Source organism: Anoplopoma fimbria, chromosome 9, assembly GCF_027596085.1.
Source record: "Anoplopoma fimbria isolate UVic2021 breed Golden Eagle Sablefish chromosome 9, Afim_UVic_2022, whole genome shotgun sequence".
NCBI classification, from domain to species: domain Eukaryota; kingdom Metazoa; phylum Chordata; class Actinopteri; order Perciformes; family Anoplopomatidae; genus Anoplopoma; species Anoplopoma fimbria.
In genome coordinates, this window is record NC_072457.1 from 26,340,814 (window position 1) to 26,346,813 (window position 6,000).

A 6,000-nucleotide genomic window follows, 5' to 3' on the forward strand; every position below is an offset into this window, starting at 1 on the left:
TTTAGCAACTTACTGTTTGTAGAGAACAAAACAGAGCTAAAAGAGACAGAATAATGTTTAGTTGATTGCAATCTGCAACAAAATTGCTAGATGCCACTTTATCCTCCACACTGTTTCTTTAAGGATGTATACAATTGGTGACAGACTGTAAATTATATATATTTTTTAAATAAAGAAAAGTCAGTATTTGGCAAGGAATTAAACATTTCGCTGTGCTTACAGAAAAAGACAAGGTGGTTGATACACATAACTCTCTGTTAAATATGAAGCTCCAGTCAGTCTTTACAGTACCAGTCAAAAGTTTGGACACACCTTCTCATTCAATGTTTTTTCTTTATTTTTATCTTTATTTTTTTCTACATTGTAGATTAATATTGAAGACATCCAAACTATGAAGGAACACATATGGAATTATGTGATAAACAAACAAATGCTCAACAAACCAGAATATGTTTTATATTTTAGATTCTTCAAAGTAGTTACATTACATTACATTTAAGTCATTTGAGAAGGTCAGTAGTATATTACATATCATTCACCCATTCACACTGATGACAGGCTACCATGCAAGGTGCCACCATCAGATTCTAACTAACATTTAGTCCACAGGTGCTGTTAACTTGGGGTTAAGTGTCTTGCCCAAGGGACCGACCCTCTGATTGGAGAACTACCATTCAAACAGAGCCCCTAGTTGAATGAGAAGGTGTGTCCAAACTTTTGACTGGTACTGTAGTTATTCATTTTATAGGTGCTGTTAGGTGGATTTTGTTCATTCAAACAGAGACTGTAAGCTGTTGCTCCCTGGTTCCTGTCTATATGATAAGCTAACTGGCCGTAGCCTTACACACAGCAACTCTCTGCCATAAAGCATATATCCTAAACTACTGCTTTAGTAGTTAATTCACTAAACTTAAAACACCTACAAACAATTATAAGTATTGATCTAAAGTTGATCTAAATGTAAATAAAAGGATACCACAAAATCACAAGTTCTATTATAGTGCATCTGAGGACATCTAAAAGTGAGTCGTTCATGTTTTTGATGCTGTGTCTATAGTTGTTTATGGCCAAAACACTCACCGAGTGGGCCTTCAGTTACAAGAAGGCTAAGTGTGAAAGGCAGACTCTAATGTTATTTAAAGAACAGGTGACAGACGTGGAGACTTTAATTTTGTAGCAAGAAGACTTGAGCTTGATGTGTTATCCACGGTTAGGTGGAGGTGTTGATATAATCTCTCTGACCTTCTCACTCCCTCCTTGGAAAGTTAGTGACTCAGAGTGACACTACAAAAGCAACATCATTCTGCAGGCATGTGCAAGAAAATAGAGGTGTGATAAATAATTATTAATGTCACTCCGTAAACTCACAGCCTTCATTTAAACATGAAAATAGATCTTCTAAACAGACACTGGTGGATCTGATGAAAGCAAGACATTTTCAACACCAAATCATTTTATATTTATGGTTGCTTTTAAATGCCTCCTATGAGGTCCAATTCCAAAGTGAGATCAAATGTGCATCGCACCCTCTGCAGGTCTAACTGCACCACTGCTTTGAGTTTGATGAAACTCAGAATCCCAAACTCTGCCAACAGCACAAATGTACGTATGTCGCAAGTCCAGTAGTGTTTTCTGTGCAGTGTGCTTAATTTTTTTATTTTTCTGTTTTGTACCATTATCTTATTTACTATAGGCATTGTAATATGCATTTCCTATTTATTTTATTTTCCAAAAGATAGGACCCTCGCACCTTTAGGCTGCCCTCTGCTGGTCTACAATGTAATGCATAACACCTCTTCCATTCGTTCAGCGTAGAATGTTCATGACACAATGAAAGACATTTATAAGGACAAAAAGCTAAATTATTGTCATTTTACATATGTTTTTCATCATATTATGATACATTAAATGTATATATTGTATTCCACTTATTTTTTCTAATTTGTTATAATATAGACATTCTAAATCTTCCCTACCTGCGTGCGCCACATACCAGCCTCGTCCTGCAAATCTACTGGCCCCGTTAACGACGCATTATTCACTTTCATCCGGCAGCACCAGATGTGTCTAACTGAGAAGTATTCAATATGTTAAAATCTAACTGACCTTATTCCTATTCTGTAAGATGACGTCACTGATGCTTATCATTGAGAATTAACTTTACAGACATCCAAAGGAAATATATGCACAGATATACAAAGAATCGTCCTTTATTTGATTCATAATACAGAGAAGAACTTGAGTTTAGCTGTTAGCTCATTGACAGAATAAACCCTGTTCAGTCCAGAGGTTTGGGATTGAGTGCCTGGTAGACTGAAGCGTACTGGGAGGAATTGTGAATACTGGACTCTGGATCAGCATCTATAGGCTGCAGCCTCACTGCAGCCTGAGTAGAGGCCACATCTGCATTTTCCTCTGGGTATTCAGACTGTAAATAAATAAGAATTGTCATTAAGAAGGATTTTATCTGAGCTTTAAACTTATTGCTTGAAACAGTCATAAGAGATGAACATTGTAATCAAAATTAAAGCTGGTTAATGACAGAATGATCACTCACCTCGCCCTTGGTCTGACCCTCTGAAACAAACAAGCAACAGGATTCATTAAATCACATGTGAATAATCTGTTTTGGCTTAAGATCACAATATGGAATGAAAACAGTGTGTGTCCGCATGTGTGTATGTGTGTATGTGTCACCTCACCTGCATTACTCCACCAATGTCTGTAGAATATTAGAGGGATGATGGCACACACCAGTAGAGCCAGGCTCACCGAAACAATGATGACCACCATGGTGTCTGCAGGTCACCCAAACAAAATGGCAAAATAGTCCTTGATAATTATATTCTTAACAGTTTTGACTCATTTTCAGCTGATTTTCTGCATAGAAATATGATTTCTTATACTGAGTTCAGTGAACATGTGGGTTAGGGTGAGAGCAAGACAACAACATATTTTTTTACAGTTGTGGAAATAAATTGTTTGCCCCTTACTCACAACATATCTAGCAACTTTTTTTCACGGAAACTCTGCCTCTTCTACAAATGGAAATGTGAGAAATGTGTGATGTGGAAAGCTTCCACATTACACATTGGCTTCCAGGCATACATCTAAAAATAATCAAATCTTAAAATTTAAGATTCCACCTTCAGCAAATCAATTGGAAAAACAGCCCTCTGTTGTCAGTAAAAGTAAAGTAACAATTTAAGTTATTTTCCAAACTGATCAAGCCATTACTAATTATAATTAATGATTCGTTTTTTGCCATGTCCTTGGCTTGCTAGAAGTGAACAACTGCTGACTGTAAATACCTTTGAGGATGGTTGCTGCTGGCTGGTTTGTCTTGTCCTCTGTAGCGGGCAGGGTTGATGCTGCTGGTGATGACTCAGTGCCAGATGCAAAGCTGCCTTGGGGCAGAGTTTCTGCCTCGGTCTGACGGGTGGTGGTGGAGGAAGGAGATCCGAGAGGAACAGTGGAAGCTTTGGAATAACAGGACAAATTTGAGTGGCAATAAATTATGTGTGCTCATGTGACATTGTTGAATCACAAGATACACAGTACATTTCATATTTTCAGCAACAACATGACTCAATAATTTTAGGGGAACCTACAGTCAACATTTTGAGATTAGTTTCATACAAAATCCTAAATAGAAGATGTATTGTTCATTGTTATCTCTAAACGTCCCATTACCTGCAGGAACTTGAAAGCATCTAACCATAAACTCACCATCTACAACTATGAGATTGACCTCCTGGTGCAACACACTAAGAGTTCCCTCCACTCTACAGTGATATGTCCCTGCGTCCGTGCTCTTCAGCCTCTTTATGGTCACCCTGAAGGCGCCATCTCCTCCGGTGACCTCCATGCGGTATCTCCCTTGCCGTGTGATGGCCAGCATCTTGCTCTCAGTTTGAACGAGAATGTTTTCTTTGGAGCAGACTCCTTTGCAGAAGTACATGTTGTGGTGTTCGGAGCTGTTGTTTGTGGTCCAGCTACCAGAACAGAGGATGGAGACCTCTGCTCCAACATGGCCGGTCACTTCCAGCACTGCCGAAGCCTCTGAACACACAACTGCAGCATAAAGCAAAGTCCCTGGTTACAGCTGTGGACTACAGTATCTACTGAAATCAAGGGTGAAATGTGGATGAACTGCTTGACAGGGAAGCAGATTAAAAGGAATTAACACATTACTACTGTTCGTCTGCTTGCAAATGTATTACGTATGTTTCTGTGAAGGGATGCACACAGTACATATCGTATCTCCTGGGTTCACACTCTTCATCCTTCTTGGTTGATTTGAATTGTGGCTTTCCACCTTTGGGTTCACCCAATATTCTTGACCTATTTCAAATTACCTGATTTAGTATGTGCAATGAGCAGTTTATACAAATTATCAATTCCACAATTATGCTCCTTTGTTTGTTCTTCAAATTGTCTCAATGTGTTGTTTTTTTAGACATTTTTGGCATTTTGCCTTGATTTAGAATAGTAGAGATACAGACAGGAAATGCATGGAGAGAGGAGGATGACATGTATCCAGCCCCAGTCTGAGTCGGCTACAACTTTTATTTTGATTGGCTACAACTCTCAGTGTAGGTTATTACAAATTGAAAAAATATGCAGCCACTAATACTACTACGCAAAAAAAGGCACTTTAAATCAATACATTCTTAAACATCATAGCCAACTTGTTTAACTAAATAGAATGGTGACTTGTTGTTTTCTGTCAATAAGGCAATTGTTGGTGACAACCCCCAAAATTAGAAAGACCAATTTTCATCTAAAAAAGAAAACTGATTATTGTCGGTGCAATTACAAATACACAAAGTTATGTAGCAATAACAAATAAACCATGTGAGGTTGAAGATTTCATCTCATTCACATGTAAGTTAATAGTAAATTAAGAACATAAACAAAACCTGCCGATAAAAATGTTAATATGAAGATAAATCAAAACTCACCCGAGAAGCAGCAAAACACGAGGACATAAAGAATCTTCATTCTTTATCCAGGGTAAAAACCAAGTAAATGAAAAATTGTATCTAGCAGTTTTCAGAGAAAGAGGCAAAAGTAGGAAAAGCAGTCTGCTCCAAATTTGTCATCTGATTAAGGGCCATACAAATCAAGCTCCTTAAAGATCTAGAGAAGCAACAAAGCTGTGATTGTGTAGTTGTGTTTTGCCTCTTTTTTTCTTTAAACATACGTGTTTACATTTATTGTTCTCTAGCAGCTGGCTGTGTGTGTGCGCCTCAGTGCAACCACAGCACATGAAGCTGGAGGGAATCAAACAAGTTACATATCTATTGACTGTGTCACGGGGATCAGAGCCTGAGGGCAGCTGCAGCAGCTCAGGGTTATTTTCCAAAAATGTTTAGTTTGCTCTAAGCTGCCATGGAAACCCCATCACTCCAGTCAGGCTAGTATGTAGCTTGACCTCAGACAATATATCAGCCAGACAGTTTTGTCCTCAGGGACTGTGGGACAATCATTTGCGTTAGGACTGAATTTTCTCAGCATTATTAATATGTTTTCTCCTTGTTGCTTCACTTGTATGTTTGACCTTCTTGGTGCAGAAGAACACCAGAAAGAAGTTTTCACATTCAGCAACTGAAGGGGAGGTTTCTCTGTGCTCAGCTGACAGGACAGGTTCAAGGTCTTGGTAGATTTCTGGTAGAGATTTAGATGATAAAATTGTTACCAAGCTTTAGCTAAGATTGTTACCTTAAAATTACGACTGAGTGCAGGGGGACACGGCTAGCATGGCTTTATTCAAAGGTTAAAAAAAAATCTGCCTATGAGCATCTTTGAAGCTCACTAATTAACGCATTAGATCTTGTTTCTTTGATACAGATATGAGAGAGGCATTTATCTTGTGTCGTTTTATGTTTTGAGACATCACAACCAGTTTGGAAGTCAATCACGGTCCTTTATGCACAAGTTGATGTGTTAACATGATTAATCTTTCCAGCACCGGTTTTCATTTCTTCTTTCATAAAG